The 11589-nt window shown below is 46.2% G+C and overlaps 1 non-coding gene across 1 annotated transcript; it reads right to left on the bottom strand.

Annotated features, from left to right (window-relative positions):
- Positions 1–10197: 10197 nt before the first annotated feature.
- LOC136484481 (small nucleolar RNA R71) lies at positions 10198–10306 on the bottom strand. The gene has a single exon (XR_010765999.1). It is a non-coding gene; the product is annotated as a small nucleolar RNA R71 (small nucleolar RNA).
- Positions 10307–11589: the final 1283 nt, after the last annotated feature.

Raw genomic sequence — 11589 nt, 5'->3', positions numbered from 1 at the left:
GGGAGTAGCTAGTATATAACTTTTGAACAAACTTGATGCTGTTAGATTTGTATTTGAGTGTTACCGCTTATGTGTATATAGGATTATGTATCACATATTTGTCATAATTATTGAGTTCTAACTCCATCCAAAAATAAGTGCAATTGAGCTGCATTTGTTTTGAACTGGGGGTAGTAAATGTTAGTCGAAACCTTGTCCTAACAAAAGCAGAAGTGAGACCAAACCTGCGACACATGTATAGCAGTAGTATAACTCAAGAACATCATGTGCCTCAAGTTCCAAAGCCTAGTAGAAAATATAGGCACGTCGGAGAAATAAACAAAGAGCTATTCGTCCTTCTGATAAGAAGGAACACCGAGGACACCCCTTGCCAATAAAATGACAGTGTACTGACAAACCGATCTGAATGCACGATTACACTGTAATTTGTTAACTTTCATAATCAGTATTGTTACAATGCGGTAAAAACAAATTTACTTTGACGGTGGAAGGGTAGTTCTAGCAGAATTTTCATTAATAAAAGAGTTGTACCATCAGCAAAAAGGGATAGAATATACAAGATCAGTACAAAGAATCAAGACAGATGAATACTAGGACGCAGCGCCTCCCTTGCACCACTAGCTGGTGAGTAAATTGTTTGCACAAGAAGAGAACATCGAAACTGAGAAGCTTCGGACTTAGTAACCCTCGAATGTCACTACCATGTGTTGATGATTCCCAGCTGCAAATCATGGCAAACCACAAAAAGGTACTGCAAAAAGATGTTTGAGTACGAGGAAACATACTGTAAGATGACCTTGCTGTTATGCACCATAGCTAAGCTAGATGCCATTAGAATACTATACGTTTCCTTTCTTACGGCCCGTTCCGCTGATCAAGTGTGGGCTTGTTTCAGCTTATTCTCTCTCACAGAATATTGAATCATCTGAAATCATCCGAAATCATCCAAAAACTTACCAACAGAACACCCACTAAAATTTGAGCACTTGAAACGAGGGCACCAAAGCAACTATAATATAGGATCGAGCTAAGGCCTTGTTTAGATTGCAAATTTTTGCAATCTGAACACTGTAGCACGTTTCGTTTGTATTTGACAAACTTTGTCCGATCATGGACTAACTAGGCTCAAAAGATTCGTCTCGTGATTTATAACCAAACTGCGCAATTAGTTATTTTTTTACCTACATTTAATGCTCCATACATGTGTCCAAAAATTGATGTGATGGAGAGAGAGTGAAAAAACTTGAAATTTGGAGGTGATCTAAACAAGGCCTAACTAAAAATGCTTCTAAGTTCCAAGGCCACAAAAAGAATTGCTTTGTCCACTATTGTAAGGGCGTGATTGGTTGGGTGCGTTTAGATCCAAAAAATTTTGGATTTTGGCTTACTGTAGCATTTCGTTTGTATTTGGTAATTAGTGTCTAATTATGGACTAATTAGGTTCAAAAGTTTCGTCTCGCGATTTCTCGACCAACTGTGTAATTAGTTTTTTTTTTTCGTCTACATTTAGTACTCCATGCATGTGCCGCAAGATTCGATGTGACAGTTACTATGCAAAATTTTTTGGCAACTAAACAGGGCTTGCCCAGCCTGAACTGGCTTGCACAAGGATCTAGACCTCTACTGGACAGGCTGAGTCATCAGTTGATGTATTGAGAAAAGATCCACGGAGCCGTACCATGAGGTCGTGGAGGACAGATTTGGCAGAGGGCGCATGAAGAGCATCTTCTTGGATAGTGGATCAGGGCGCGAGCTCCCCGTCGGTGAGCGAGGACAAGTTGCATGTTAGAAGGCGGGACCAGAAACTGTTAGGGTCAGCGACGACATGGAAGCATGGTGAGACCATCGTAACACGATAGGTATCGAGTGGCTAAAAGATCTAGATGGCAAGAGAGAGCATGAATAACCTATAAAAAATTGTACAAAGATTATAAGACTAGAGTAAATAGAGTATAACATGTTGCTGATGGGCAGGAACCAATGTCTAGTGGTGTTGTTTCCAAGGTCCTCTCCCAGGGTAATTGTGACACTTTTTTTTTAAGAATGCTGGTATCCCAACAATCTCTGAACAGAAAAGTTTAGTTGCATGTCCTCGTCGAACAAGTGGATCAACTAAAGAGGAAGACAAAAAAGACTGAAAGAGAGTTTGAGGAGTTTAAGAAAGAGCAACAGGAGGTGAATAATAAACTCCTTGAGTGTATCATGCTCTTCAGTGCTGGTAACTTAAGTCTCGAGCTCCTATGGGCTTAATGCAATGAACATGTGTGGTTTGATGTATGAACTGGTGTGCCGGTTTGATGTAGTGAACTCTTATGATGGCTTGATATGTGAACTTTAGTAGTGGTTTGCTAGAGATGTGTGAACTATGTCAGGTTCAATAATTATGTAGCCATTCTATGCAGCAGTGACGTCGGGGTCATAACCCCGGGGTGTCTTAAGACATCGATTAGTTAGCAGGCCACGCGGCTCGTAACATATCAGCTAGCGAAGGCACGAACGGCCGAGGCCCAGCTAAGACAAGCAAACCAGGCCGGACGCTAAGACCAGGGTCAGCCACGACCCCTTCCTCCTGCCATAGCCGCACGACGCTCGAAAGGAGCGCGACCTCTCCCCCGTCATGACCCCCAAAAGGAATGGGGAGAGGTCGAGCCTAGCCAAGCGTGCCTGCTCTAACATGAACAGGCACACCGCACTGACCCCGCAAGAACCGAGGGGACAATAGTCACCTCGACCAGGTCAGACGCCATCCCTATGCCACGCTGCAAAGACAAGATAACACCGCACATCGGTGACGACCGATACGGAGCCCACCGTCCAACTACGGACTGACAAGACGTGGGTACAATCCCACCCACTACGGGATCGGATCCACAATGAGAGCCTTGACCAGAGGCCATCCAAATCGATGGGAGCCACAACCCCAACGATTGGGATCGTGGCCCTCAGCTCCTCAAGACAACAAGACAATTAACGACCTTAGGGAGGCTACCAACTCTAGTACGACGCCCTAGGAAACTAGGAGATGACGACGAAGACCACGGCGGAGACCACGTCGCACAGGACGGCTGGCGAACCACCAACTTGCCTACAGTGTTGCCACAGCCAGCACAGTAGCATCATGCCACACCATGCCGCGACGTGGCCACAAGACCATGATGACAATCACGCCCGGACGTGTACCTCAAGACGGCATAGCTTGCAATCCAAGTTAGCTAGGCCCTCCCTCAGGCTCATGACCCTTCGGTCGGGAGAACCAACTGCTTTGTATATGCCCTAGCCCTGAACTCTATATAAGGGCAGCCAGGGCACCCTCTCCAGACACATTCACTTGCTCTATTATTTTATTCATTCTTCATCATAGTAGGGCTCCTGGAGCTTCTCTTCAGGCAGCCCATCTCCTAGCTCTAGCTATTCTTCCTCTTCCACCATTATTGCACCCTCCATTGTAAGAACTTTAGAGCATTCAAGCGAGGAACACTCACTCATCATCTCTGAGACTAGACGTAGGGCTCCGGCCTAAACCATTATAAATCCTGGTGTCATTTGGATGCTACCATCATCTTCCTAGAGCAGCACGGCAATCGTATATATTTAATAGTTTGGTTTACAAAACACCGACAGTTGACATGCCAGGTAGGGGATAGTCGTGCACTCTAGTTGTTGAGAAGGAAGCGATGACTCCTTGCACTTATGTCGGACTTGCTATTGGCACGGCCCCCGGCGGCCGCATCTGCTTCGAAAGCCCCGAGTTTACCGACATCGATGGGCCAGCTCGCGTCAATGGTCTTCTCCCCGACCAAGCCCTACACTTCGGTGACCTAGACTTCGTAGCCGACCGCCTGGGTTAGCTACGGCTGAGCGAAGAGAGTGTGGCTCCGCCGCACATCTCGATGCCTAATCATAGACCGACCTGAGCTGGTCCCGCGATCATCGATTCTGGTGCGCTAGCATGTAGAATCGATGCCTATTTTGGGGTGAATCCCGAGCCAAAGCTGTAACACCCTCGGTGTTACACCATAAATCATTTACTAAAACATGTCATGAGCATCATGTTTATGTGTTAATGCATGTAATAAGGTGTGTAGAACAATTTTCATAACTTGAAACGATCAACAAAAATGTGAAACATAAGTTGATTCAATAGTCATGTTATATCACTTAAGGTTGAAAACCAATTTTTATTAAGCAAAAATGCTATATAACATATTTGTGTCACGTTAATAAAGCTTAGAGTGCAAACTTTATAGATGACAGTGAAATACTTGCGATAGAAAAATAATATTACTAGCTAGTATTTCTAATAGTCTAGAAACAGAACTTGAAAATAAATCCAGCTAAAAAACTTAGAAAATTTCAAGTCTGTCAATAGTTAGACATTGCTATGTTTAGCAATTTATTGTGAGAGATTGGGTTAAGGAGTGGTATAGTGTTATAGCTCGATTTGGTAGTCTCATGTGCCATCTTGAGCATGGTGAAGTTGGTTTGGCTCCTGGAGCAACTATTTGGTTGTGTTGAGCAATTCAAAATTCATGTGTGTCACTGTCTCGTGTTGGTTGGCGCCGGGTGTGCGGTCACCACGCGACCTTCCCACACTGTGCGCATGGCCACGTCCACACGTCAACCAGCCACTGCGCTTGGCCGGTCGAGCCGCCTAGGCTTGGTCGAGGCTAGCCACAGCGAGCCGCTGGCCCCACGCCCGCTGCTTTACCTCACGCTGCCATGTTGGGTGTCGCCGTGGCCGCGCTGTGCTGCCGTCACATCCGCACTGCCGTCACTCCTCACGTCGTGACGCTGCCGCTGCCATCGCATCGTCGTCGTGTCCGTGCTGGTCTGCTGCATCTCTATGCTATTGTCGGCCCTGTGCGCATCGCCTCTGTCGTGCGCATGTGGGAGAGCCGCCGTCGCCTTGTCATTTAAGGCATTGTCGCCATGCGGGCCACGCCGGTCGGGCATGCGCGCCTGTTGGCTAGCGCCGGGGCATGACCCCCCCGATCCTACCGCTCGTGTCCCTCCAAGGCGTGGATGAGCCGAGCCCACCTATCGTGCCGTCTCTCTCTCTTTCCCTCTTTCTCCCCCTATTTCCGCCGCCGTCGTGTCATGTCACGGTGAGCTAGAGAGCGGGCAACTCTCATCAATTCCTCGTGCTCGCGTCTCCACCTTCACGCCCCCTCTCTAACTGACCCCACCCCGCCTTGAGTACGGCCAGGCCGAGCTCCAATTTTTGGAGCTTTGCCCGCCACCATGCTGTTAAGGCCTGTCGCCTCCCACGTCATGGCCAGCCTCCACCACTTCACTCCGCGCCAATTTCTCTGCACCACTAGCTTGCCTTGGCTCCCTCTCCACCGTGCGCACACCAGTGATAGCGATACCGCCTCCCCGCTATCGCTGATGTGGCCATGTCCGCTGTGGCTTGTCACCGTGCTCATCGTGCGCACATGGCCAGCACTGCTCAAGTAGTCACCTGACAAACCACCACTTCGCCCTGGTTCGCAGTGTGCCCCCTGGTGCTTATCCCCTATCTCTACCATCCTATTAGCGTTGTGGATCACCGGAACGTGGTTGCCGCCGTTGTAGGTCGCTTGCCACCGAGGAGAGCCCGCCCTACTTCACCCCCGTTCGTGCCACCACCGCCCATCGCTTCGCGTTAAACCCTAGGTGAGCGTCGACCTCGTAGATAGGTTAGCATGGGTCCCGTGTGGCCGGCGCAAGCGCCAGTGCCGCCACTAGCCATGCCGAAGCGCGCAGGGGAGGCCAGGGGCCTTGCCGTTGTAAAGAGGAGAAAGTTCCAAGGGTTCCGTTGCAAAGTCGCTGTCTATAGAAATAGTACGTGTAGTGCTCGCGCTATTGGCTGATAACGCGAGGGCGTTTTTGCAAGAATGCCAGTACGCGCCTAGGCTTCGTCGCCGCAGGCCGCCTCGCGTGTGTGGGCCGTTGCAGCATGGGCCGCCATGCGCTCGCGCAAGCAAGCGCGCCGCATCGCATGGGCCGCATTGGGCCGAAATTAGTTTAGCTTTTTCGTGGAGAATAGAAATAGTTTTTTATTTTAATTCCGAGCTGAACTTTGGTAATTAATATAAAATCATGTAGGTATCCAAAAATTGTGAAACAAATTTTGTTAAGTTCCTAAAATTGTGCTCTATCTATTAGTGTATTTAATTCATATATGTGCTTGTTGATACTAGGAGATATTAAATTATTTGAAAGTGCTTAATAGTATTAGGTTAAATATTGTACGAATTTTTGTGGTAAATTGGTGATAGCTTTAGCTTTGAAAATTTTACAGTAGGTTCGTGGTATTATTATGTGCTCCCTATAATTTTTGTAGCTTTAGAATAGACTTAACATAAGGGTTGTTAAATGCTCTTTGTTTCAAATATACATTAAATCATTTGTAGAAATAAAGATATATACTTCAATTGTAAAGCGAGGTGTTTGTTAGTTGAACCCAACACTTTACTTGATGAAGATAATAGTTAGCTTAGTATCTTAGCCATTAGAGCTAACTTAGTAGCTTACCATGTGTATTCTTATTTTATGAGTTGCTGTTACCGAAATGCTAAGTGTTGCATCATCATCGCATGCATGTAGAGAACGAGTTGGCGGAGATCGTGACCATCGGAGATCACGAGTTCGAGGAAATCATCGAGGTGGAGATTCTTGTGCAGGAGGAGGTCCTAGAGCCACCACTGACTGACTGAGCTGACACCCCGCCTACCCAAGGCAAGCCTCAGTGCATAACCCTTATTTTGAATAATCATTGGATATATATATATATATATATGTGTGTGTGTGTGTGTGTATGTGTGTGTGACTTGCATTTACGTTACAGGATTATTGTTGAAACTACATGCATAGATATACCTACCTATGAGTCCTACTAGCTTAGACCGCGTAGCTGTTATGCTTAGGTTTTTTGCTAGCGTGAGTAACCTACCATTACTCACAATAGGTGATTATTAATATTACTCTCATGATAAAATGGTGAAAGGAAATGGAGATCGGGCAGGGATATGGTATGAGTATTGATGTGTGTAAGAGGTTGTGTCCTGTGGCCAATGGGGCATAGCTTAGTTACACTGTTTTCCCTGTCCGTGTCGGTTAAAGATCGGCCGTTGCATTGGATTCTAGTCAGGTCACAGACTTATTATCCTGAGCACATACTTGCTTATGGTAGCGGAAAGGCTCGTTGCTCTCTTGTCATGGGTTTCGGCTCTTTCCGGACCGACTGATTGGAGATGGGGACGGTGGAGGTCTAAGCACCACACTGAGTCCGGGACTCAGGTGTGGGGGCTTGGAGTCCAAGTTTGGACGGGGACTTGGACCCCTTGACAGGAGAGTGGTGGGTTGGTCCTGCTTATGCCTGGGGTACAAGTGGGGCATGTGTTTCAGGGTACCCAGCTAGGCTACATTGATTCACGAATCGCCATGTGATATGGTACGGCTTGGCTATGATCTAGCACCGTAGTAAGAACTAGAAGATGAAAGGGAATGAATGGACCTGATTGCTCAACTCATGCTTGAAAGTAGAACATGTGCTTACATAGAATGGTTAGCTAATGAACTAATCATGACTGCTAACAAAAACATACATAAGGATTCACTTTTAGTAATGCTTTATACAAAAAGGAAACCCAGCAAACCATAAAACTTATCATATCCTTTGGAGTCAGAAAATTATTCCCACTAGTCGGGTAAGTCTTGATAGTACATTATGTACTCAGGGTTTATTTACCCCTATTGCAGGTACAACTTGAGGAATGGTTGTTGTGTGTAGGTACAGCTTGAGGAATGGCTATTTAAATTCCACACTCTGAACTTAGTATTGTAATAATGTACTTTCAAGAACTCTTGTTGTATGAAATGGACTAAGTATTGTAAACCCGTACTCATTATTGGATCTTGGATGAAAAATGTGGATTGTTCGAGTTCTCCCTTGGGGTGTGCTCGACGAAACCATCCGATGTAGCTAGCTTTCGGGGTGCTTAGTGTCTGGCGGAAGACGAGCACCTCCGAAAGCATGCCATTTTGGGCGGTTCTACCACAAAAGCTAAACCGACGTGTTTTCTATGTGTTGGCGAACGCTTTCACCTAACTCTCTAGAAGCGGGCCCCTACCGCCAAAGGCTGAATTCTATAACCCCCAACACTGCACTGCCCTCCAAAATGAGGGACGCGATTGCACTCTTCGAGCGAGAGCTAGGCACAATGGTCGATCGACGATGCTGGAATCCTCTAGTTTTGTGGGGATGATGGAGTAGGATCTAGAGTCCATCTATGACCTCCTGCTGGCAACCCCTGAGAATATGGACTCCAAGTCTGATTTCGAGCGGAGCTGCCATCTGCTAAGAGAATGCAACATGTTGCACCTCTTAGAGGATGGCACAGCACTGGTGGAGGATGCAGAGGATGACACCTATCTAATCCAATGCGCCCCTGGGAATAGGCTGAGTATGACCAGGAGCACCTGGAACAAGCCAGGGCTTGTGAAGCGAATCAGCCTGACATACGCCACAACAACGGATGCCCTAGCCTATAACACCTCGACGTTGAAGGCTCGTGGCCACGGGCACGCCGTCTTCCCTCGAGCCAGCCAAAACATCACAGTGGCCGCCATGATCATGCGGATAGCTCCTAAGCCCTCGACCAATGAGGGAAAGCATGTCCATCAGGAGCTACGAGACCTGCTGGAAACTACGGTGGTGCGGCAAGGTCAAAGCTCCATGGAGAGGCGGCACCACGTGCCATGCATGCTCCGACCAAGCGGCGACAGCACGGCACGTGAGCGAGAACCCTCCCTAACACATAGCCCTTACGTCTGAAACCACAATGCCTGTCCAGCTCAAGATGCTAGGTGCCCTAGGCCATACTAGGCGAGCTAAGATCAACTACAATACAGTGACAGTGACCCAGACAACCATGGCTAGCATCCTAGGGTTTGGGACGCTCGATGCAGCCCAAGCCCGGACACCTATGGTCCGTAGGCGTTCATAAAAAGGATTCGGCAGACACCATTCCCGACATGCTTCCGTGGGCGGCCGAACATCATCAAGTACTTTGGGGACACTGTTGATGGTAGTTAACAACCATTATAAACCGTTAATATAACATGTGTAATGGCATGAAAGTAATCACCAACATAGACTTAGAGGTTTAAACTAACAAATTCCATGACTTTTGGTGAATCTGTGTGTTCTGTAGGGTTTATCTAGGAAACCATTAAGGTGGACGTATATGCCAGAATTCATCATGCTTATCCATGGCATAAACAACACTAGAAGGATCTAGAAGACACTAGAGGACACCACACCATGGCAAAGGGCGAGAGGCCACCACGGTCCCACCTATAGGCTGGTCGGTCTATGGGGACCACTGTCAGCCTCTGGCTCGTGACATCGGTTCTCCACTGCCTTCTAGGTTGCATCCATGCCATCCATTCAAGTCAGTTTGATCCAAGGGCTCAGGATTGATGTTCTGGCCTATATATACCAGCCCCTACCACCCCCTAACATATCAAACCTGACATTAAGAAATGCCAACAAGCATTTCTAGCTCCATTGCCGGGGAAGGTAGCTAGGCAAAGGAAATTTTGATAACTTTATACTTATTGTTGAGATCGAGATAACCATTGACCTCTCCTCAAACAGGCTTACCCTTGTGCTGTCTACTTTTATATCTTATGCAGGGCAATGTATGACCGCTTTTGACCTTCCGACAAACTACGTTGAAGATCCAGAAGCATTAATTAGGAGAACTAGAGCTAAACTCAAGAAAGTCTCAGCTTTAGAATCAGAATAAAACCAGACAAGGCACAACTTAACACCAGTTTTCGAAGCCATGGCTGACAAGACCCTCTGTGAGTTTTCTGCTCCAACTATGGCCAACATCCATACGTAACCAACAGTCAATGTGGGAGACAACAGGTTTGAGCTCAAGCTAGCTCTAATCAACATGGTGCAAGCTAGCCAGTTTTGCAGAAAGGCACGTGAAGATGGGAGTGCTCATCTCCAACACTTCCTGGAGATCTGCAGCACTTTCACCATCAAAGGAGTATCCAAGGACGCCATATTAGTTCGCCTCTTCCCATTCTCACTCTTGGTGAAGGTGAAGCAATGGTTCTATGCCAACAAAGATAGAAATACTACATGCGATAACTGCTCCATGGCCTTCCTAGCGAAGTTCTTTCCTACGGGCAAGACCAATGCTCTACATGGGAGAATTTCAAGCTTCCAACTACAACATGATGAATCTATCCCTGAGGCATGGGAATGCTTTCAAGATTATATATCAGAATGTCTTCATTATGGGATGGAGAATTGGCTACTCATGCAGACTTTTTACCATGGATTGACCAATAGCACCCCTGAGAATATGGATGCTGCTACTAGAGGTGCATTTCTGTCACTCGCAATCCCAGGTGCAACAGCTCTCATGGAGAAGATGGCCTCCAATCAAGGTTGTAATGAAGAACGTCTTTAGTCCCATAAGAGAGGTGGAGGTATGCAACAACTCAAGGAGGTAGACATGTTGTCTGCCAAGATGGACCTACTGATGAAGAAGCTCGATGACCGAGCTAATGAGAAGCAAGAAGTCATGCACATTAATGATTCCCGCATGACATGTGAAGAATGTGGAAACACCGGGCATTCAGGGAGCAACTGTCCTGAAACCCATGAGGATGTGAACTTCGTCAACAACTACTACTTTCGTCCTCAATAGAATCAAGGATGGAATTAGCAACCAAGGCCGAACTACTAAGTTAATTACCAAGGTAACTATCAAGGTAATAATAATTTCAATAACCAACCATCCTTGAGAGAGTTAATTTCAGGCCATGCTAAAATAATGGAGGGCTTATCTAGAAAACTAGCCTCCAATGATAGAATCTTAGAAAACATAAATAATAGAATGGACAGCTTCTCCTCTACTATCAAAAACTAGCATAGCTTTAATAAGATGATAGAATCACAAATAGCTCAGCTAGCGGCTATTGTTCCTCCAACCAACAAAGGTAAGATTCTAGGGCAACCGAAAGATCTAGAAACTGCAAATCTTGTCGATATTCACAATACAACATACTACTGTATACAACCATCAGCTGGAGGATGCATACATTATTCCTTGCTTAAAAATAAAGGTGATCCAAGAAGACATGTCCTTCCCATAGCCATTGGACCTCACATTTTCTAAGAAGATGTCTGTGACTTCAGAGCAAGTGTCAACATCATGCTTAAGGTAATCTACAATAAAATTAATAGAGATACTTTGTTGTACACAAATATGCGTTTGTAGCTTATAGATCAGTCCCTCTGCTACCCCAAGGAAATTCTTGAAGATGTATGTGTACGAGTGGGACAATCATGTGTACCCGTAGATTTTGTGGTTTTGAAAATAGGTGGAGATGTAAGAGCACCCATTATCCTAGGCCAACCCTTTCTAGGCACCGCAAAAGCCATCATCTATGCGGACAGTGCAAAGATATGTTTCACAATCAAGGACAAGGAGAAGTTTACTTTCAAAAATCATATCTTGCAATCTCCTAGTCATCAACAAACATCATACTTGCTCGAATTGACAACAGTAAGCAAGAAGA

Source organism: Miscanthus floridulus, chromosome 9 (genome assembly GCF_019320115.1).
Source record: "Miscanthus floridulus cultivar M001 chromosome 9, ASM1932011v1, whole genome shotgun sequence".
Taxonomy (NCBI): domain Eukaryota; kingdom Viridiplantae; phylum Streptophyta; class Magnoliopsida; order Poales; family Poaceae; genus Miscanthus; species Miscanthus floridulus.
The sequence above is the reverse complement of the archived record's forward strand: the minus strand, read 5'-3'. Positions and strand labels throughout refer to the sequence as shown.